This window comes from Balaenoptera physalus, assembly GCF_965194825.1.
Source record: "Balaenoptera physalus genome assembly, chromosome: 20".
Taxonomy (NCBI): domain Eukaryota; kingdom Metazoa; phylum Chordata; class Mammalia; order Artiodactyla; family Balaenopteridae; genus Balaenoptera; species Balaenoptera physalus.
Window position 1 is genome coordinate 24,820,094 of NC_138901.1, and position 23,899 is coordinate 24,843,992.

Genomic DNA, 23,899 nt, shown 5'->3' on the forward strand with positions numbered 1-23,899 from the left:
AAGCCTTCAAGCCTTCTATAGCCCCAGGGAGAACAGTGTGACTGGAGGCGAAACTTCCCCCGACAAGTGACCTGAGTAACAAAGACCTTTCCCCAATGTCTCTATCCTTTCACTTGACATTCACTTAATACTCTTTGTTGCGAGCCCACCAAGTGCCACGTGCCGTGGCTGGTCATTTTATTATTATTTTTTAATTTAAAAAAATTCTATTTATTAATTTATTTATTTTTGGCTGAGTCGGTCTTCATTGCTGTGCGTGGGCTTTCTCTAGTTGCAGCAAGCGGGAGCTACTCTTCGTTGCAGTGCGCGGGCTTCTCATTGTGGTGGCTTCTCTTGTTGTGGAGCACGGGCTCTAGGCACTCGGGCTCAGTAGTTGTGGCACGTGGGCTCAGTAGTTGTGGCACACGGGCTTAGTTGCTCTGCGGCATGTGGGATCTTCCTGGACCAGGGATCAAACCCGTGTCCCTTGCACTGGCAGGTGGATTCTTAACCACTGTGCGTGGCTGGTCATTTTAGAAGAGATCCTGCTCACCTGCCCGAGGGGCAAAGGAGGGGTGAGGGCTGGAGGATGTACACGATGACCTCTTAAGGTCCCCTGGAGACCCAGCGGCATCCCTGCCTGGCCTTCCCACCCCGGCTCTCAGGATGGGCCAGGTTTCTCTCTGCTTCCTCACAGCACTGCCCAGTCCAGACGAGAGTGAAATTTCCTGAAGGGGCCAGACCTCATGGAGGGGAAGGGGCCTCTAGCCTTGTAGTCTGATAACCCGCTGAGAGGTTCCTGAGGAAGCACTACTAAAGTGGAACTCACCGATGGCTTCATCATTCATTCACGCATTCATTTATGCACCAGGCCCTCCTGTGTTCAAGACTGGGACTCAGACATGGATAACATACTCTGTGCCGTCAAGAGAGGCTCACATGAAATAGACACTTGTGATCCAGGGTGTTCAGACGTTCAATCATTCACTCACTCATGTACCACACGTGTACCGAGGGTCCTTGTCCTGACCCTCTCCAATCACCAGCATTGTTGCCTGCAGTAGAAGGATGCAAAGAGCAAGGGCTTTGCAGTCGGAAGGTTTGCAGTTCAAATCCAGCCTTCTGGCTCCTGGTGAAAACCACCCAGGGCTTTGTCCCTTGCACCTGGGACTTCCCCTGGCTTGTTAGCGCGCCAGGAACAGTGTCAATTAGGGGTAATTGAGCTAACAGCACATCAGTGAGTGAGTTTCTAATCATTCATTTCTCCTGTTGCAGCTTCTCCAGTCAAAGCACTTATCACATTGTATGGGCTTGGTCTCCTGGACGCACACACAAAACATACGTGAGACTGTGGATCTCAGCACCTGGGTGTGCAGTAAGGGTTTTGCTGTATGAATAAGTGCTCAGCGCAAAGATTAAGAGTGAAATCAGTAACAGCCTCCGGAATGGATTGGGTGTTGCCCTGAAGGCTCTGCCTTTGATTAGATCTATTGGCTTGTTTTTGGCTGAGAACCCACAGCCTTGTGGATCAGGTTAACACATGAAGGGTTAATGCTGACTCCTCTGACCTGCTCAGTCCCAAGAACCCAGGTATTCTGAGTTGCCAGGTGAGTGTGGAGACAGACATGCACATATAGGACGACTCCAGTCTTCCAGCTGGACCAAAGGGGCAAGGCGGGGGCCAATGCCGGAAGCAGCTAAGGAGAGAGGGACACCTGGCTCTGCTCCCCCCACCACCTCCCCACTGTGGAAGCGACAGTCCCCCCATCTCCCAAGAGAAGCTTTTGTAGTATCTGGGAAGTGCTTTGAAATTTCTTGCCTTGGAAGGACTTCTGTGCGCTTCCCAGACATTAAGACCCAGCAGGCGGAAAGGTGCCTCCTGGGCCCACAACCCCCAGCCCTCCGTGAACATGCCACTGCTGATTCTCCAGACCTTCCTTGGTCTTTCTCCTCTTTTCTGCAAGAAGCTTCCAACAAGGCGAGGAGAGGAATGCTCCCTTACTTCCCAGTGCATTCACACCACTGTATAGGGAGAGCAGAGCCTTCCCTAGACCAGCCAGCCAGCTGAATGAATGGTGCCCTGAAAAGGAAGACCCTGCCCAGGAGATGTGAGGAGGGAACAGCTCAATCCACCCACTGGGATTTGGGTCAGACTTGAGGAAGTTCTTCCTGAATGGGCAGACCCTGCCCCCAGGATCAGATCACCAAGGGGGAGACAGGATGCCTTCCTCTAGGGATGGTGACGCCTGTGCAGCTGTTCTACAGAAGCATGCTCCCACCAACACGAAGGGACAAGCATCCTTGTTCGGCGTTACCTGTGGTGAGACTGCCCGGATGCCTCCTGGTAAGCAAGGTTCACCAAGTTAGATTTCATCCACACGGTGGGTGCTCTGCAGCCTTAAACATGAGATCGCTCTGTGAATGCAGATGGGAACAATGCAAACACAAATCAAGGAACTGTTTGTTTTATTACTATTTGTTATTAAAGTCCTGTTTGTGTTGACAAAAATTTTTTTGAATGCTTACAAAGGTCTGGTAGGAAGCATACCAACGTTAACCACAGTTACCTGACGGGGGAATAGGATTATGGAGTACTTTGTATTCTATAGACTTCCATATTGTTTACAGAAATTCCGTACTCCAGGCATGTAGCAGTAAGACCACAGCAAAGGCTGGACTGGAAACCCACCCAGGGCTCCATCCGCTAGGCACCGCCCCCCCTCTCTGCGGCACTAAGAGACCAGAACAAACCAGGGTATCTGCTTCTCACACACAGGCATTGGAGGCTACCCCAGTTCTGCAGGCTCATTCTTGTCTTCCCAAGGCTTTGTCAGGATTCCTCACCCTTCCGTGGGACCCGAGGCGAGCCACATGGTCCCCCTGTGCCTCAGTTTTCCCATGTGTAAAATGGGAGTCAGCAGTACTACTAACTAGGATCAAAGAGATGATGTTTATGAAAATATTAATATTAGCAGCTGCTTCTCTTTTCTGAATGAAGGCGGCCCCTTTTGGGGGGCAGGAGGAGGGTTGAAGGTGAGTACCTGCCAGGTCCTTCGGTGGAGGGCCAGCCACAGCTGTTGGGCAGCACCCAGAGGTCTGCGTGGGAACTGCATGCCTCCCGCCTGCTGGCTCACTCCACAGACAGGAGGCTGGGGGAGCGGATGCGAGTCCAGCTGTACAGCCCCACCCCCAGTGGGCAGCTCTCAGGTCCTCTGCAGGCCTCTGAGGGTAGGGCGGGCGGAGGAGGTACAGAGCGAGAAGCAAATAGGTCATCCTCCTGCAGAGGAAGCGCTGCTGCTCAGAGGGGCGTCTGGACTTGGGCTGCCATAGTGGGCACCCCAGGGCAGGATGGGGAGGAGGTGCTGGGAGGGAGCCAGGTCCACTTGAGAGGTGGAGGGGAGGAGGTGCTGGGAGGGAGCCAGGTCCACTTGAGAGGTGGAGGGGAGGAGGGCAGGGGCCAAGGGCAAGGGCAGACAGCAGTGTCCATGGAGGAGGCAGGCTGAGAGCTGGAGACAGGGTCGCTGCTCAAGGGGAGAACGGGACCATTTTGGCCAGCCCCCTGCCTCAAAACCCCTCCCGAAAGGGATGAGTTGTAGTTGGCAGTGGCATTTTTTCCTGCGAAAATCCACCTGAAGCTGAGCTCCCAGCTGCCACCCTTCCCCATTCCCCCACCCCAAGGTCGGCTTCCCTGGGTCCTAGTCCTTCTTGGGAAGTTCCTTCTGGAGCGTGACCTCAGATGTCCCCCTCCCTCCTGCCCGGGCTGGGGGGAGGGAAACCACTGCTTTAGTCACGCCAGATAATCACCTCTGGTCACTCACTGTCTGGCCTCTTCCTCCAAGTAACTCCAAGTATCTCTTAGACATTATCTCACCATGCAGGCCTGGAGCGGGGGGCAGTGGGTAGGGAGGGGAAGAGGAGGGGAGGCAGCATTTAAGAAGGAGAAACTGAGGACAGAAAGGACCAACATGCCCCCTAGCCTGCTTCCCCACGTAGGCTGGGAAGGTGACACCGCGTCGTACTCTGAGGAGGGGTATTGGGCAGACAGCAGAAAGGACCTCCAGGAGGGCTGTGAAAATGAGCACTTGAAAGGGGCCTTTGGAGGAAGCACCAGAGCCCAGTGGGTGCCAGACTCTGTGAAAAGAGCTTTACAGGAACTATATCATCCCTTCTCCCACTCTCATTCTTATCCTCGTTTTACAGATGGGGAAACTGAGGCAACCACTTGTCCAAGACCACTCAGTAAACAAAGGGGGATGCGAGGATTCCAGCCCAGGGGCTCTGACTCCAGAGGCAGCCTCCGGTGGAACAGTCTGGAGACAGGAGCACGCCTGGGGCGACCTCCGGGGAGTCCTCTTGAGGGGCCAATAGAATGAGCTTTAGGTGTCCATTAGGGTGAGAGTACACCTCTCGTAATCACTGCTGAAGGTGCCAGGCCTCAGCTCACCGCACTGTTGGCCTTTCTCTCCCCAGTGTTTTTACAGAACCTGATTTTTATGCCTGGGAGAGGAAAATGACCCAGAAGAGGACGAGGGCTATTTCTTTTCCTGTGTTCATATGACCCTCAGGTCTTTTTTGGTGCTAACTCTTGTGCCTCCTTCCCTCTATTGTCCACTGCCTGCCTGCCTTCCTAAACTGCTCAGTGCCACACCAGCAGGGCGGCCCTCCAAGACCTGGAGCAGGGGCTTAATTCCCTAATTCTGCCCCATTGCAGACCTGGATCTGGCAGGTTTATTGTCATGTACCCCCATGACCTGGGAGGTTCTTCCCGGAGTCTGACCCAAAGCCTTCTCTAACAGCATGGCGGAGGATCTACACGGGGTGAGAAAGGCAACCACAGTCCCTGCCTTCAATCGGAGGCGGGAGGAACTGTCGTAGGCTTTCTTGGACACAGGACGTCGGGGGACCCCAGAGATCATATAGCCACACGGGCCCAGCTCAGCCAAGATGAGAAGGCAGGTGCCATGTGCCCAGCTAGACCTGGACCTGCCGGTCCCTCAGCTGTGTCCCTCATTAGAATAGCAAATGGAAGGTAGTGAAGGACTGACTTATCTGATGGGAGCCCACTCAGGCCCCCTCCCCCGGAAAAGCCTCATTACCAGGGCCCCACCCCGGGCTCTGCCTGCCTGTTTACTCTGTCCTAAGAACAGCACACTCTGCAGCACTTCAAGGCTGCTGGGAGGGAGGGAGGGAGGGAGGGAAGGAGGGGGGTGGGCAGGCAGAGAACAGAGAGGCCAAGGCAAGGGCAGGGCTCGGGGCCTGGGGCCGTGCTCTGAGTGGCAGCTGAGCACTCTCTGGAAGCAGGAATAGATCACTGAGGCAGCAGTGCTCCTGCCCTCAGGGAGCCCCCACTTTACGGGAGGGATAGGCCCTGCCGTGGGAGCCCCTGGTCTGATGGAAGAGGCAGCTCTCTCCTCTCAGACACACACACACACACACACACACACACTCACACACACACACACACACACACACACACACACACACACACACACACCAGGACATGTAGACCTGAATGTGGAAACTGACTCTCCTGCACACCAGGGCTGCAGACCTCCGGCCGCAAATTGAGGAAAGCAGCCCAGCTGTCCCCTCACCGACTCTGTCATCCCAACTTGAACCCACAGTAGAGCCTAAGGACTCACCGTATGACTGGCCGCCTCGATTCTCACCCAGGTCTGACCAACACAGCTATTCCCATCCCCTCAGAATCCCCCCCGAGCCCCTCTACCCACCCTGGTCTGGTGGGAAGTCTTCCTGCTGCGACGCCAGCTTTCTATCCTGAAACCCTGCCTCTGGGCAGAGCTTCTGGAAGGTAGAGGGCCTTCTCCCCTCCACCACCCCACGACAATCAGGATGCGCTCCCATGGGTCCCTCCTGGGAGGATGAGATGGGTGCTGGCAGGCGCCATCTCCTGCTTCACAGGCGGGCCTCCAAGAGAAGTCCTCGCACCCTGGCACCTTCAGGGGTTTCTCTTCCCACCTGCCTTCTCCACTGCCCCCAGCTTCATTAAGGAAGGTGGTTAACCTCAAACAACAAGCAAATTAAGGTCCTCAAGCCAATCAAATAGCCCAGAGGGTAAATTGAAGGTAACCTGGCCAGGCCTCGGAATTATCCTGTTCCCATCCCCAACTCCCGGGCTCCCTTTTCTCCCAGGTTCATAAAAGGCAGAAGGTTGAAATGAGGGGCTCAGTTGGGACAGGGCATGGAATCTCTGGGATCTGGAGTAGTTACTTCTGGGAAAGATCCCTAGCACAGATGGCCCACCTGCTTCGGTGCCTCGTTGGGAACAGCGACTTCCCACGGATAAGCCGGGTCACAGGGAGCATGGGATCCAAACAGCGCTGACATCTCACGGCAGAGGTACGCTGACAAAGCCATGGTGACAAAGAGGCCAATAGAGATTCAATGATGGTGCCCCCAGGAAGAGAGTATGGGCTACAACTGGGACTGAATTAAACCACGTAAAATATACCTGCACCCAGACAGCATGGAAGGTTCATCTGGGACAATGTCCCACTGGCGGTATGGAAGATCATTTTATACTAATGGTTCATAGTTTTCTCTATTTTTTTTGGCCAAGCTGGCAGCTTGAGGGATCTTAGTTCCCCAGCCAGGGATTGAACCTGGGGCCACAGCAGTGAAAGCACTGAGTCCTAACCACTGGACCTTTAGTTCTCTATTTTAATGTGTGTGAGAAAATCTTACTGGTAAGCTTTCCTGGTGGCGCAGTGGTTAAGAATCCGCCTGCCGATGCAGGGGACACGGGTTTGAGCCCTGGTCCAGGAAGATGCCACGTGCCGCGGAGCCACTAAGCCGTGCACCACAACTACTGAGGCTGCACTCTAGAGCTTGCAAGCCACAACTACTGAGCCCATGTGCCACAACTACTGAAGCGTGGGTGCCTAGAGCCGGTGCTCCGCAGCAAGAGAAGCCACTGCAATTAGAAGCACACGCACCGCAACAAAGAATAGCCCCCGCTCGCTGTAACTAGAGAAAGCCTGCACGCAGCAACGAAGACCCAACACAGCCTAAAATAAATATATTTTTAAAAAGTGAATGTTTAGAAAAAGAAAAGAAAAGAAAATCTAACTGGTGCACCAAGCCACGACTTCACAGCTGTCATTGCTCAGAAGTGTTTATTTACTCATTCTATCTAACAAACATTTACATAGAGCTTTCCATGAGCCAGGCACTCTTCCAGCTGCTTTACAAACACTAACTCATTTAATCCTCACGATAACCCCATGAGATAAGTACTATTGTTATCCCCATTTCATAGGTAAGGAAACAAACACACAGAGAGATCAAGGGACTTGCCCAAATCACACAGCTAGGAAGGAAGTGGTGGAGAAGCTAAGTTTAAAAAGTGGGTTGATATCAAATCAGTCAACTTCAAAGTTCTCACTGCAGAAATCGGGCCAGTGGTGTTCCCACAGCCGAAGTGTGGGAAGGACTGAATTCAAGGGACATAATTGGAATTTTATGTCCAATTACTTATCTGTTTAATTGTTTGTGAAGATTAATTTAAAAATAAAAGAATGTTTTTATTCATATCACCACCCATTTCCCGTGCTTTCCTCTGCCCAGTCCCAGCTGATGAGAAAAGACCCTGGGCAAGTGATTCATTTTTGCTGGGTCTCAAGCCGGAGTTCACTCCTACATCTGTGCCCCCGACCCATCACAAACTCCATCCCCATTCCTGTCCCGACTTCCTTCCTCACAGCCCAAGGAACTGGATCCTGGCATTAGGTCATCAGCAGAAACCATAGAATTCACATCCTTAGCTCTACTTAATGAATTCAAATAATTACTGAATGTCTACTACGGGTCAGGCACTATACTCAGAGCTAGGAAAAGAATACATGGGAAGGAGGGAGAGGGAGGGAGGGAAGAAGAGAAGGACCAAGCTGCTCTTCTACTGATTCCCACTGAGGACAACCCCCTTTTCCTGCAGCTGAGGTCCTGTCCAGCCCCCCTCACCCCACTACCCCCTGACCACCATCAGGAATGGCCATGTGCCCCTCAGGGACACCTCTCCAGCTGGGGTCACCCAGGAGACCAGCCCCTTGCCCACAGCCCCATTCCTGGCTCCAGCTGGGGGTGGGTGGGGCATGCTCCTGAGTGGTGAGAGGGGGACCGGCCAGGGAGCCACGAAGCTCGGGGGAGAATGCCCCAGCCTCTGGAGGAGTGAGTAGGGATTAGGGGATACACCAGGGTGGTGCGGGAGCCTCTGTGGACACTTTCATCTCTACACCTGGGCGGTGGCAGTGTCTCCACCAATCTGTTCACCAAGCCTCCTCTGCCTGCAGGCCTGTCCTCAGCCTCCCACCCCAGGGTAGGTTTCAATCGCGTCCCCCGCCCATCATTCACTTGCCCCCATTCCCCCACCCCTACCCCCACCCCCATCCCCCACCCCCGCCTCTCCCTCTCCTACCCTTCCCTCCTTCTCAGCCCAGCTACCCCTGTCCTCCTGCTGGAAGCCAGCCTCAACTCCTCCTCACCCAACACCTGAAGACCCTCCACAGCCCGGACAAGGAGGCAGCCCCTTCGTGCCTCTTCTGCACCCTGGCAGCCACGCGCATTCACTAGGAAGGCTATTTCAGACTTTTCCATTTTGCCCCCTTTTCCCCATCTGAGTCAAGTATACATACCTTCTGCCCACCAGGCACCTAGCGGCCATAGCGAAGATGGGCAGGGCACATGGGGGCCTGTGCCCACGTCAGGTCACGGGCTCAGTTCCTTGCTCAGGGCAGCACTTCTCATTCCTCAGAGAGGATGGTGGGTGTGGGACAGGGCAAGGTGGTGAGAAAGGGAGAAGGAAGGGGTCTGGCTAGGAGCCACCAGCACTAATGCAAACACATGGTGCATAATGTGCAGCAGGCACTGCTCTCTGCCCAAAGCACCTTAGGCTCATGAACTCTATCCTCCTAGAAAGCCTATGAGGTTGACACTATTACCATTTCCTTTTTACTAATTAAAAAAACTAGGCACAGAGAGGTTAAGTAACTTGCCCAAAGTCACACAGCTAGGTTTCAGGGCAGGATTTGGACCCAGGCAGTCTGGGTCTCTGCTCTTATTGTGTAACTTTCCTGTTTAAAAGCACTTCACCTACAAAATCAGGCTGAGGCTTCTCATCGAAGTAGTCAAAGCCCTTCCCAAGCTCCAAGCTCCCTCTGTAGCACTTCTTCCACCTACACCCTCCGTGGAGCTTGACAGACTGAATCCCACCTCTGCCAGCAACCTAGCTGTGTGACCTTGGGTGAGTCACTCTACCTTCTTGGGCCTCAGCTCCTCATCCCTAAAATGGGAGCTAATGATACCTTTTCCCCGGCAGAGTTAATGAGATCACCTGGGTAAAGTACCTATTAGGTGCCAGGCATTGGTAGCAGCTCAATACAGAGCAGGAAGGGAGAAGGAGGAGGGAGAGCTCTGAGGTGGTGAGTTGAGGTGGCTGGGTTGTTGGGTGGGCCTGAAGAGGAGGGGTCTCTTGCCAGGGGCAGGGAGGGAAGGAGGCTGTCACCCAGAGAAAAATGTGCTCTGCAGTGGCCTGGCCAGTCACCAGCAGGGGGCCACATTGGCACTCAGCCTCCAGGGTAAGATGGCACCCGATCCCATCTCCCACTCACCCATAGAGGGGCAGCCCACCCAGTCTGGGGCCACACCCGGACCCCATGCCTCCCACCAGCCCCAGCAAGCCCCAGAGGCAGGATGCAGCCCACAAGATGCTGGCCGGGGCCACCAGGCCCTGTCCCTGGAGGAGAGAGGGCAGCGAGCATGCAGAACTTCCTCAGAAGGGGTCCTGAGTCCTGAGACTGCCGTGGCCCCAGCCCTGAGGGGCGAACGGCTGTGCTGGAATGGGAAGGGGTCTGCACTCAGCCGAGGTGAGCCCATCCACTCTTCCCTGGCCCTGTCCCCCGGTCTAAACCAGACGCACAGCCTACCCACGAGGGACCCAAGGCCTTCCTGGCTCCGAGGACCAAACCGAATTATTTCCCAAATGTGATAAATAATAAGAGAGTGGGGAAGAGGGGGCCTGAGATCCCAGAACCTGGCGCACTTCCTGAACGAGAAGGGCTCTCCTCCTCCATTTCCTCACCTGCAGATGGGGGCACGGCCCCACTCCTGCCTGCGTCTCAGGATTGCCAGGGGCTCAAAATGAGGTCGGGTGTGTGAATGTGCAAACTGTGAAGTGATCACAAACTGAAGTAGTTCCTACTTGAGATGTGTTGCGTCAATCAATTGCAAATATAGCTATTGGAGCTACTGCTATACAAGCTGGTTTGGATCAGACGAGCTTTCAACACCTGGCAAAGGGGCAGCCCACACTCAGCCCTCCAGAACCTTGATCTTCGACTAAGAAGGGAATGGGCTGATCTACCATCAGGATTTAATTCTAGATCTGCCTATCCTTGGTCACACATGCCTCCTCTTCCTGGAACCAGTCAGAGGGGGGCACACATTCCCTGCTTCCAGAGCTTCTCAGCTGATGGGGTAAGACCAGCCTCAGGTCTCAGGACCCGTTCCCACCAGCTGGAGACAAGGCCCAGGGCATAGAGCAGGGCACAGAGAGGCAAAGCAGGTCCACGTGGGGGTTGGGATGGTTCGGGGGGCGGGCAGTGGCCTGGAATCTGCTTTCCACCCTCCCACTCACCTCTGGAGTTCTCTGAGCCTGGTTTTGAGGCTGCAGCCAAGCAGGCTACCTGGGAATGAGTGGGTGCCAGACAACCCCAGGGGCTCCTGTCCTTCTGAGCTCCCCAACAGGACCCCCTACAGGGATGACCCAGGGGCCCTTCCCATTGGCATTCACCCCCTTGCCTCCCTGGCTGGACCCGCTGGACAGTGTCAGGGAGCAGGTGCCCGCCCCAAGATTTCCTGGGTCTGGGAGGGAGGGAGGGAGTGGGCCCAGGGGAGTGAGTGGCTGTTGAGAAGGTAGGGAACCCAGGCTGGCCCCGCCACCCCCTGCTGAGGACACTGCTTCCTCTCCTAGGAGGGGCAGAAAGGGGACCCTTCACAGCCCTCTGGGCTTCCAGGAGGGGGTCTCCCCAAAATATTAGTGGGAGACTGAGGCAGAAAGAGAAACGAACTAAGCAGGGCTCCAGGGTCCTGGAGAGGCCTCGATGCTCAAAATAAATGCCAGAGGCCTCAAACATCCACAGTTTCAGGGTGAAGACTCAGCTGTCCCTGCATCTCAGTTGCCTTCAGGAAGCTGCCCAGGGCCTCCCAGCTCAATTCTGTCTGTCCCCTCCGTCCCTTCCCGCTCTGATGTCCTCCCTCTACCCACCCTTCCCTCCTTCCTTCCTCCCTTCCTCCCTTCCTTTCTCCCTTCCTTCCTTCCTTCCTTCCTTCCTTCCTTCCTTCCTTCCTCCCTCCCTCCCTCCTTTCTTTCCTTTTTTTCCTTTCATTTATTCAAAGAATTGAGTAGCTGTCTTCAGCCCAGCCCTCGGTAAGTACTGTGGATCTTGTGGTTCTGGCTGGCTGGGAATTGTGTCCTTATTTCGCTGTGTGGATCCAGCTCTCTGGGTATCCAGTGTGTCGCATCACTCCCATCAAACTGAGGGGTTCCCCGGGCCACGGCTGCTCCTCCGCCTTCAGATTGGGGCTCCACAGAACCAGTGCTGCAATGTCTCCCTCAGACGGCCACCCCGGGGATCCATGCCCCCTGGCAGCAGAGGTGTGCTAGGACAAGTCCATCTGGGGAGAGCACACACACCCCAGCCCAAATCTCCAGTTTCTAAAGGCAAAGAAAACCCTCCCTCACTCCTCCACGCTTCTCCCCTGCCAAGGACCTCAGACTGGGGGCCCTGCCAAGTTGGCAGCTGGGGGAGAGGCTGAGACCCAGGCAGCAGGAGGAGAAGCTTCACAGGTGAGGAACTGAGGCCCGGAGAGGCAGGGCCCGGTGAGGCTCAGGCAGAGGCTGGCAGGGCAGAGGCTGGAGCCAGCGCCCGGGCCTGGGAGCCGCCTCCCTGACCAATGGGACCCAGACACTGATGCTGGACAATCACTGTCAGCCCACTCCCACCCTGGGCCTCAGGATGGTGAGGGGAGAAAGAGGCCAGGAGGAACTTCTCCACTCCTCCTCCGACCCAGGCCTCAGAGGCAGGGGCCGCCACGTCCTGCGTCCCCAACCAACACCCCCTGACCCCGGCTCTGAGGACCCCTTCCTGCCGGCAAAGGGAGAAAAAAGTGTCCCCAGGGTGCCTCTGGAATTGGGGAGTGGTCCTGGCACTTGATCCCCAAAGGGTGGCTGAGCAGGGAAGGGAGAAAGAAGGGGACAGGGAGGGAGGACAGAGGAGGGAGGGAGGACAGAGGAGGGAGGGAGGACAGAGGAGGGAGGGAGGGGGTGATGCTGCTGACCCGAAAGATGAGGAGGAAGCCTGGGCGTCACGCCGCTCACACAGCCGCGCACGCATGCACACACATGTGCACACGGGCCCACACCTGTCTGTTCCCTCCTGCTCTTGCTCACGTTCATATATAAACCTGTGTACATAGATCCTCCCGCATCAGAGACCCAAGTCAATTCCCACACACAAACATACACACACACACACACACACACACACACACACACGTCACACATACTCAGGACTCACGCCGACACAACCCTCTCACTCATTCACATTTGAAATGACCTCACAGGGTTGCAGGCACCCACGAACCACAGCCTCTCACACCCTTATCTATGGAGTCACGAACCCTCGCTCCCAGGCACACAGCGTGTGCACGCACACGCACAGTCACTCATGCTCGTGTACACACCCTCACACTCGCACCCGGAATCACACACTCCGTCGCAGCCGTGCACACACACACACGCACACACACAGCCACGCATGCTTGGGCTGCCAGTTCAGAGCGGGTGTCCCCCCAGCCGCTCGAGCTCCTGATCGCCTGAGCATGCCCCAGGCATGGCCTCTCCTGGGTCCTGTCCACAAATGCCCCAAATCGGGGTCCCTGCTGAAGCCCCTTGACTCATGAGTTCGCAGCCACCCAGTGGGCGCCCATCTTTGCCTAGAACCTAGAACTGGCCAGAACTACCCAGGCCTGAGGCACGTGAGGCCCCAGCCAGGGCCATGTGTCCTGCCTGGCCCCCACTGTCTGGAGCCCAGACTCCCACGGGGCCCTGAGCCCCCAGTCCAGCCAGCTTGCCTTCCCCCTGAGGAGGGGTCCTGGATAGGGCACGTGGCATCCCTGTGCCTCAGTGTCCTCATCTGTAGAAAGATGGGGTCACCTCATTCCACGCCCCTGTCAGGGGTCACGAGACTCCCACATGACCAGGAAAGGGCACTGTCAGCTGGAAAACGTGGAGTCCAACCTAGGGGTTAGTCATGTCTTTCTTAGTATCACCCCTCCTCGTGGCATCCTTGCGAAACAGGCCCAGGGAGGCCCCGGGGCTAGTCCAGAACCGCAGCGTCAAGGGAGGGCTCTGTCAGCCCTGGGGGTCTATCCACACCAAGACCACTCACTGCCCAAGCCTTGCCCCTCAAGGCCAGTCTCTCCAAGAGGACCTGGGTCTGTGGCACCAGGTGCCCTGGGGGTAACAGTGAGAGGAGTGTGAGCCTTTTCTCTGACGGGGATGAAGCCCTTACACCTGATGGGCAGATGCTGCTAGAGATACCTGGGCCCCGGCAGGGGTCAAGGTGCAGCCCAAGCCCCAGTGCCTTGGAGGGGAGGGGATGTGTAGGGTTCTTAATCCCCTATTTCCCATATTAGGCCATGGAGAGGCTCCTAGCAAGCCCCGCCCTCTCCCGGGAAAGAGAATGGACATGGCATTGCCTGCCATAGGGCCACAAAGGGGGCCCGCTGGGTGGGAGGTCAGCCTGGCCAGAAAAACCAGACACGGGAAGGGCCTGAAAGAAGTCCAGGGAGGGGCAGGAGTCACAGGGGCTGTGCTGGGAGCTGAGGGCACCAACCAGGGAGGAGGCGGACAGCCTGGAGCTGGCCCAGCGCACGGCCCTGCGGGCTTGCACTGGGGCAGTCTCCACCAGGGAGGGGGTGGGGCCTGAGCCCCAGGTTCTGGGTGGGAAAGGCACAGATGAGGACAACCTTCAGGGTGGCGAGGGGATGCAGATCACATTAGAAATAAGGGAGAAAAAAAGGAGAGAGATGGAGACAGAGCTTGGTAGAGATGGAGAGAAGGTACGGCAATAAAGACCGAGAAGTCAAGTCTCCAGTCAGAGTGAGAACACACAGAAGGAGACAGAGAAGGGGAGGATGCGGGGGAGAGAGCGTGCATCCATGGGAACTGCAGCCTGGGGCCCAGACTAGAGCTGGTCCCTGATCTAGACAGAGGATCAGAGACACAGAGAGCCGGAGAACCAGGAAGAGAGGGAAAGAGAGAGATGGAGAAAGAGAGGGAAAGTAGAGAGATAGAGGCAAGACAGAGAGCCTGAGCCAGATCAACAGCAGGGAAGGGAGTGAGGGTGACAGGCAGCCTGAGCCAGGCTCTAATTATGGGCGGGCGGGCAGAAGCAGAGGGCAGCCTGTTTGAAGTCTGTGGTGAGAAGCATCAAAGGGAGAAGGGGGAGGCCAGCAGGTGAGGGGAGACACAGGAGGGGCCACCCTCTGCCACGGCCCACCTGGACCTCCCAGTCTCCACCCTTCCCTGCCCCAGCCGCCAGCTCCCCTCCACCCAGCTGCTCGGGACTGACCAGAGGTCTGGTCACCTGGTCACCCGCCTGGAGCTCAGGCTCCCACGAATCCCTGCTGCCTTCTCAGCATCCCCAGGGGCAGGGCAGGCTTCTGGCCTCAGGGACTGCCTGGCTTGGGGAGGGGCAGGCTTCCCTTCTGGTTCCTGCAGCTACCCCCTTCCTGTCTCCCCAGAAATATGTCCTGGCATCTCCCAGCTCCCACTTTTGGGATCCTGAGGTGGGCTCCGAACTGCTCCAGCTTCAGCATCCCAGCACCAGTCCCCATGATTGGTCTTTCCTTGGATCCGGAAAGCTCCAGCTCTCAAGACTCCCAACTCCCACCCAGGCCATTTTGGCCTCTTTTGGCTGCAAGAGGATGTCCCAAGAGGACTTCTGGCCACCCCTTGTCTCAATCAGCAAATCAGCTGCGCTGGAACCGCCATAGGTCACCTTCTCCAAAGAATGTATTTTTCTGCCCTTCCTCTTCTGCCCTTTTCAGAGTTCTACAGCCCTCTAGGCCAGAAAGTCCTACTGGTAGTCTCACCCAAGTCCTTCATGCTGCCTCGTATTTCAAATAGAGGCCAGCAGGTCTCTGTACAAGAGCCCTAGAAACACTTAAAGGTCCTTGGCTATAGCCCATCTCCTCGGTCTCGAGCCTTCTCATTCTCTGGGGGCCTCACCTACATCCCTCTGGTGTGTCCTTCCAACTGCTGCTCCTTGAACCCGTTCTAACCAGCTGGACCAGACTGCAGGGAGGGGGTGGTGGGCTCAGACATGAGAGGTGGCATGTGGCAGAGAAGTCAGGTCGACTTGAATAGGAATCCTGATTTTATGACCTCCTTGATGGGTAATACCAGGCACATTCTTTAATCATTCCGGGCCTCAGTTTCCTCATCTGTAAAATGGGAGAAATACTCCCTGCCTTGAAAGGATATTGTGAGAATTAAACATGATGACGTATGTAAAGTGCCTGGCACCCAGCAGGTTCTCAATGCGTGAGGCTCCTATAATTGTCATGGAAGCCAGGCCATCCAGAGTCCCCAAGGGAAGATTTTCCCCAAGAGAAGGGCAAAAGAGAATCCTCTTGAAGCCAAGAATAGGCCTGATACCTGGGAAGGGACAGAGACATGATTCCACAGCCCACCCCCCCCCCACCCGCCAGCCAAGCACACCCCCTCCTGGCATTTAACCTCCATGTGCCTTGTTACAGCTTCTGTTTGCCTCCTCTCATTCGGGAAAGCAGGTCAGTGTCCACCTTCTGTTGTCAGGGCAGCACTGCCGCTATCAAGTTCATGTCAGCATCCCACCACCTGGCAGATGCCAGGCTAATCTCTGTGGTCCTGGACTCCTCCAGTGCTGACTAAGCCTCAGAGAAACCTGAAGGAACAGCCCTAGACCCACAGGAAGTCCAGCCGCTGTCCCTGACCCTAGCGAAGGAGTGAGCCCACCAGAGAGCTACAGGAGAATCACAGCACACTGACTGCACTCTGTAACTGTCTGAGAGGAGACGCCGTCCTGCCCAGCACGGGAGGGAGAAAGATGATGGCACGCTGAGAGGAAAGTAGGATCCGGACTCCCAAGATGAGGCATACCTATGCGTATGACTGACACGTCATACACAGTGCTCAGACCCTCAGACTTCATAGGCGAGAGCCAAAACCCACCCCTGAGTGTGATATAAATCAGGTTGCAACCAACCAGCATCTTCTAGATTTTTCCACAACATGGTTTCTCTCCATCAGTTCAGATGAATTGAGGGCTGACCAAAACCAAGATACTTGTGAAAAATTCATTCCCTGTGTAGAGCCTGTGTTTCAAAGGCTCCTCCAGGCTCCCAAATCTCTACCACAAATCCACTCACACACCTATCTATCTACCCACTTTCCCATCTCTACCCTTCCACACATCCATCTATCCATCTGTCCACCCATCCATTCACTCTTCCATCCGTTTATCCATCCTTCCATGCATCCCATTCACCTACCCTTCCATCCATCTATCCATCCAACATCCTCCACACACTTAATAATCCATCCGTTAACCATTCACTCATATATCCATCTATCTAAATACCCACCCACCCATCCATCCTAACACCACCCACTCACCCATCCACATATTCCACCTGCTCATTTATCCATCCATCCATTCACCTGCCAGCTGACACATGCATCCCCCACCCAACTCACCTGTGCATTCACCCTCTTCTATATATTCGTCCACCCACTCACCACTATATGTCCATCTTCATATATTGATCATCTCTTATACCGGAGGCACGGAGCCAGATCCCTAACCTCTATGCCCTTTCCCAGTCATTGGGGAAGCCCAGCTTCCTTCTTGGCATGCTTGGCAGCTTCCCTTCAACGGAAGGAATGCGGTTGGTGCCTCATTGCCTCCACTGAAGACCAAATAAAAGGAGACAGGAGGGGACTAAACCTCAGAATAATATTTTGATAGAGCATCCATAAATACCTGCAAAAACACAGGATGGATGCAAGGGCTGTCCATGCCATGGGGCCCTGATTGCTTCAGGATGGGGTGTGACTCAAGGCGGGGCCAGGTCATCTCACCCAGCTCCCACTGGCCTATCTCCATTCCACAGTTTCCTGAAACAGCGGACTCTTCGAGGGTGGCAGGGACAGGGTACTGAGGAGGCAGAGGCCCAGCCATGGGGATTAGGAGGGGTCCAAAGGGTCTCCCTTGACACTTACAGAGCAAGACCCTGGGCTCCGTCCTGGCTCTGTTGCTCACCAGTTGTGTGATTTTGAGTAAATCCTTTAACTTCTCAGAGCCTTGATCTAAACACCTCTGAAATAGGAAACACAGCAATACCTGCCCCACCTGTTGAGAAAATCCATGGGAGTAAACGTGAAAGAACTTTGAAAGTCACTTCTGGTTTTGCACAATACAAAGAAAAGGCTAGACTTAAAGCCTCAACGTCAGGAGGCACGACTAACAGACTAGTCACGCTCCCGATGGAGAAGCCACAGAAACACGAGACCCAATGTCATTCCCAAGTCTCCTGCATCGAGCTCCTTTGACCCCACACCGAAACAGACAGCTTCGCCTCGCTAGGGTGCACCGAGCCCTCACCAGAGGGGCGCCCACTGCCTTCTCTCTCTTGCTCAGCAGTGCTCGCTGGCCGGATCACGCCTTCCCCCAGGAATGCAAGGGGAAGGATGGGAGGTCGGAGCTGCAGTCAACTGTGGGGGAGGGGCGCAAGGGCCAGGAATGAGAGGTTCAAAGACAGAGGGGTGCCGACGCACATGTAGGCCTGCCGAGCACGTGCTGAGTGACAGAGAAGTAGAAACCCAGGGGAGACACGGCCCCGCCAGCAGTGTGTGTACCCCAGGACCCACTTCTCATGGGGGCACCAAGGTGTGGGGGCAGGGGACACACACACACACACACACACACACACACACACACACACCCTCCGGGGCTGGAGAGGCTGCGGTGAGGGCACCGCCCCTGGGCTCAGAGGTGTCGGTGCCAGCCGGGTGGGCTGGCATGAGGTGGGGAGAGGGCGGCGCGGGCAGCTAATCCCCCCAGCGTCTCCCAGACGCCCACAGAGACCAGGGTGAGCTCTTTGTCTGAATGCAGAGACGACAGAGGGGCGGCGGGCAGGCGGGCTGGCTCCTCTTTCTCTCCCCTGCCTCACGCCCGGGGGCAGGTAGAAGCCTGCCGTCTGTGGGGATGGTCGGAGGGAGTGGGGGTGAGGGGATTAGGAGAGAGACAGGCGCTTACGACTTGCAGGGTTCTCTCCCTCAGGCCCAGAGGGCCTGTGGCTTTGGGGTAGGAGTCCCCAGAAGGGCAGTGGGGCATGACCCTCAGTGGGAACAGGACTCATTTGCAGTGGGAAGCTGGTGGGTGACTGACTGGTAGCCCCGCTGCACATTCACATACCCAGTCACACCCAGAATAACAATACACACACGCGCACACACACACAGCCTGAGTCCCAAACTCTGCATCCACACATGCGTTTACTCCCAGGCTCACACACAGAGACCAACATCCAGGGGGATAATTACACAGCCCCACAAGATCAGAGCTGGACAGTTTAAAACAGCCCTAGTCCCTCATCTACCACCACACTCCTAGGCTGCCCCACAGAAACATCATGATGGGGTCACATGCTGTCCTAGTCACCTACAGTGCAGCAATGCCATAGCCGCCAGTGGGTCGTCTCACACCCGTGTGCCACCAGAGCCCAGCCACGCAGGCACCCACACCACACGGGTCCCAGCCCACCGGCCCCAGCACACAGTGAGAGCCCACCACCCCGAAACCCGCGGCAATGAGGCAAACACCTGTGTGCCTTCCGCACGCCCAGCACCGCCAGCACCCAGCACCACTTGGCACCAGGAGGCTGCCTCTCTGTGCGCCTCTCTTTCCCTCTTGCACAGTATCCCTGCCCCCCACCCTCACCTTCTCCAAACATTGATGCCCAAACATGTCAGTCTCCTTAGAGAGAATGGAAAGGCCACCGCCTTCCTGTCCCTGGAACTCTGCCTCCTGCCCACCTCCCTGATTAAGAACAGGCCCCCAGACTCCCAGGCCCAGCTAAGCCCCGTGCCACAGACACGCTAGGCCTCGGCTGGGCCTGGGCTCAAAGGGGCAGGCAGCAGGTCTTCCCCCAGGCCTGCCCTCCAATGCCTGTAGGAGCCTTCAAACCTACAGACTCATCCTGAGCGTGGCATTCAGAACTGAGTGGTCCTGACTGGCTTTGACACTCCCCCGACCCCAGCCCCAAAGATGGGCACGGCCACATTTGCCCCTTCTCTTCCCTGACCCCACTCCCTGCCCGAAGCCTGTCTGCCCTGCAGCCCAAGAGCCCAGCGTTGGCAAGCTGAGTCCGGCTGTGGCCAGCGCCTCCAACGATGAAAGACCTCTGGCTCCTCCAGAAACCAGGGCTAAATATACCCCTCGCCAGCTTTCTTGTGCCTAACTGGAACCAGCTGGGCAAGACCCACCCTTCCGCCTGCAGGACAGGCCATGGGCCACCAGACCAGGGACAGGCAGATTGACAGGCTGCTGCCCAGGAGCCGCGCCGGATAGAGTGTTGGGATCCAAGGAGTGGAGCCTGGAAGTAGATGAAGAAGAAAGCCGTGTCTCTCAGCAACCCCCCCCACAAACCACCATCGGAAGAGATCAGGATGCTCCCTGAGCCCGGCACACGAGAAATGGGCTCCTTCCAAGCCTCAGTTTTTCTATTTGTGAAATAGGGATAAAATAGCACGGACCTCGTAGTGTCGTTGTACACAGTAAATGAATTAATACAGGTAAAGTGCTGGGTCGGTACCTGGCACAGTAAGCACTTAATAAATGGTTATAAACACTCTGGGCACCCCTCTGGGACGACACTGTCCTGAAGGTGCTCTGGCCGCACCTTCTTGGACACACACAGATGCAGGCCCAGGGCTAACTGCCTCAAATCAGCAGCGCTACAGGGAGGGGGCAGAGGGATGGGCCCAGGGGGGCAGATCAGTGAGGGGCCCAGGGAGGGGTCAGATGAGCCAAGGACACGCCCCCACCCCACCAGGCCCTGCCCCAGGCCTGGCCACGTCCCCGTTCCCCTCCCCCTGCCAGGACTCCTCCCCAGGCTGTGGTCTGTGCTGTGGCTGCAGCTCCCACGCTGAGGCCCAGTTTAGCGGCTCCAGCCCTCGGCCCCAGGACAGCCCACTCTCCGGCCCAGTCCAGAGGCCTGAAATAGGAAGGAAGAGGGGGCTAAAAATAGCCCTAATTACAGAGGGGCCCAAGGGGGTGGGGGGCGGCGGCTCCTCTCTGGCTCCTGGGCACTGCCACAGCCGGCCCAGGATCCTGCTCCGGCCCTGGGGAAGGGACCCCACCCTGGGCCTCCTGTCCCAGCCCACAGCAGGCCTCCCAGTGGGACAGGGGGTGAGGGGTGGGGCGGGGGGATGGGCCAGTCGGGGAGTTTAGCCCAAGTTAGGGCCAACGTGGGCCCTTCCCCTGACTCCAGGGCTGTGACAGCCCACCCCCTCTGCTCCCCATACATGAGGATCACTCAGCAGCTGTCATGGAGGGCATTGCCCTCACTCAGCCTACCTTTCCCTAGTCCTGGCCCCTGCCTCTTCCAGGAAGCCTCCCTTGAATACCTTCACCTGGCTCTGGCTCTATACCAGTAGGGGCTCCCAGAAAGCTACACCTCTGTGTCCCCCTTTCAATAGACTTCTGGGACAGGGTTGTGTTTCCCACTATCCTGAGGGCTCCCCAGAAGGCAGAGAGGGGCTGCCTCTTCTACATTTCAGCCTTATTAGAAAAGACAGAGCATGAATATACATAGAGAGACAAAAAGGAAAAGGAGAAAATGGTTAGTGTAAAGATGCCTCAATTCTGAGAAGACCCAGAGGCTAAGATAATAGCAGGCACTTCCCTGGGTGAAGGATCATTCTGTGTCAGGTTTGAAAGAAACAAACCAAGAGACACTAAAGGGACAGTAACGGGGCCTTAGCATGGGAGAAAGTGCTCAAGGGCCTCACCTGCTCTGGGGACCCTCGCACCATCCATTTCCACCCACTCCTGCCAGCCCAAGAACCCCAAGTTTTGGGAACCTGCAAAGCTGGGGTTCAAGTTCCCTCCCACTACACATTTGATGTCCCACCCTGGGCGACTGACTTCATTCCTTTGGGTTTCACTCTCTTCACGTGCACAGTGCACACTACCCAGGACCTCATGGGTTTGAGGTAGAAATGCTGTGATGTGTGCGAACACCCTTTGTGAGGTAGGTGTTACCCTGAGGGGCATTAGAGCCTCTCTAGCTCCGGGCCCCCACCCTGGCCCTGCCCATATTTTGTTGCATCTGTTTTCCTCCACGTTTAAAGTCCCAGGAAGGCGTTGGGCAGGGTGTGGATGTTGTGAAGGGTTAAGGGTGTTTAATCACCCTGGGCTGGGGGGAGGGGGGAGTGGTACGCTCATCTAGGATGGGACACATGGTGCACTGGTGCCATCTGGTGGCTACAAATAGCAATGCTAGTTACTGGGTTGAGAAGAGAGACAGGAGGGACGGGAGGGCAGAAAAGTGGGTGTAAAAGGAAAGGAGGGAGACAGAGACAGGCATCAGGGAGAGAGAGGGGAGGAGGGACTGAGATGGAAGGAGAGAAGATGGGGCCAGGGGCCCACAGCAAGAGGGGGGACGCCAAGGACCGTGCCTCTCAGATGTTGCCGCGGGCTCCGGCAGCCCAGAACAGCAGCCCAAGAAGATTTGCAGTCTCTCAGAGGCTCCCAGGGGCCATAGGGCCCCAGCTCCACCCCCAGCACCTGAGTCTGATCCATGAGACCTGAAAGTCAGGAGGCTGAGAACCAGCAGGTCAAACGACATGTTACTCCACAGGGACCCCCAGTTCTAAGGCCCAGCCTCATGAGCCTTCAGCTGTTGGCCCCCAGACACCAGGGATGGGGTGAAAGGTCCCTTGCTCCGTGGCCAACTTGGTCCCTGGAAAAGGTTGGCCACAGCTCCTCCAAGGACGCATGTGAAAGCAAACACGCTTCTGTACATGTCGCCCACATGCAAGAGCCCAGCACACATCCTACAGGCCCCGTGGACACCCATGACACGCACCTGTGTTATGCAGATGGCTTGGGCCTGGTGGAGTGCTTGTGAGCCCCCACCTCACCCTCTTCCTTGCTTCCTCTCAGGGGTGGGAGGCAGAGGGCAAACTTGTTTACCACTTCTGCTCCGGGCAGTGGTGATGAGCTCAGACTGGCCCATTGCCCTCCAGGGGCAGGGCCAGGCCTGAGTCATGGGGGTCAGATGACTGCGGAGGCTAAACGGGTCCGATCCTGCAGCCCTCAGGAGCTGCTGGAAGCCCCACCCTACCCCCGACGGTGGGCTGCCCTTCCAAAGCAATCAGGCACTCCCAGGCAAACAGGATGGGGGGGTTGGTGGTGGATCCTGAGGTTCAGGCCCCAACTGGCCCCTCCCCTGACCAGAGGACAACAGGGCAGATGGCCCCCTCCATCTCTGCCCAGCCAGGCCCAGTCCTCTGAGCACCCATCCAGGAGCAGCGCCTGCCCTCTGGGGCATCCTGGTTCAGGCCAACGCCCTCCCAGAATGCCAAGCACTCCCAAACACATCTCAGAAATAAATGGAATGTTGCAAAAATGGTCATGCTGGAGAATATGTTACTTCTTCCTGGACCTCAGTCTGCTCCACTGTGAAATGAGAGGAGGGGGATCAATGTCGCCCAGGGGCACTTCCCAACTGACCTCAGCCTTGGCCTGCAGTACGTGTTCCTGGGCCTCCAGCTAATGACAGAGCCCTCAGCTCTGTCCCCCAACAGACCTGCAGGCCTTGGGATTATCTGCCAATAGGAGGGACCCACAGCCTGACCCCCCTGGACAGCAGAGTAACCAAGGTCAGCTCCAGGTACTTAGCACTCACCTTCATGATGTATTTTTGTCTTGTAAAATCCTTTCTAGTACTGTGGGATATTTGAGTTCCGTTGAACATAAATTCCTAATGGTTTTAAATACCTCCCTATTTTTTGGAGTTCCACCAAAACTACAGTTTCCATGGAATCCCTCCCAAAGGTCCCAGCTCACAGGAGGTGTGCTCCACTATTGACCCAGAACATTTCCCCAGAGGCGCACATGGCCTTCCTCTGCTGCCTGGGTTTGGATGTGTTTGGCCTCATCTCCCCAAGGACCACTGGTCTCCTTGGTCAAGACTGGAGCCCTTCACTCTCAGCACCCCTCACCTTCCAGCTCCCCACCCTACACCACACAGGTGTGGCACAGACTTGGACACACAGGCAGGTTCCGTCCAGTTCATGTCTCTAGACTCACTGGATAGTCCTAGAAAGGCCAGTGCCCCACTGTGGACATCGCTGTCCCCAACTGTACAAAGAACGAATTGGAAAAGATGACCCCAGAGGCCCCTCTGAACCCTGAACTCTAGGGTTTATAACTCACCAATAAAGGCCTCTGTTTTTATTGCAAAGTGAATGAGACCTGGGGAAAGAATAAGTTTGAGGGCTCCCTCCCCCTGCCCCCCAGCCCCAAGTTGGCACTGACTCTTTCCCATTGCTCCTTTGGCACTGCCCACTTCCCCCCGGTGACCCTCTGTCTTCACTGATCTCCACACTCCACCCACCGCCACCCTGCCCCTGGCGGCCTCCTGCTTCAAGCCCCGACAGCGCCCCGGCCCTCCCCCATCCGCTCCTCTGATCTCCAACCCTGGCAGCCCCTAGCCCCAGCTTGGCATGGCATCTTTCAGCCTGCTGTCTGCCAAGCCTGGGCATCGCCCGCTCTCCATGCCTGGGCAC

At 56.3% G+C, this 23,899-nt stretch overlaps 1 long non-coding RNA gene across 1 annotated transcript; it reads right to left on the reverse strand.

The window, feature by feature from the left end:
• Positions 1-204: 204 nt before the first annotated feature.
• Positions 205-23,454, reverse strand: LOC309650431. The gene is made up of 3 exons (XR_014257574.1): positions 22,195-23,454; positions 2,295-2,394; positions 205-532 (listed from the first exon to the last, which is right to left on the reverse strand). It is a non-coding gene; the product is annotated as an uncharacterized lncRNA (long non-coding RNA).
• Between the last annotated feature and the right edge of the window lie 445 nt (positions 23,455-23,899).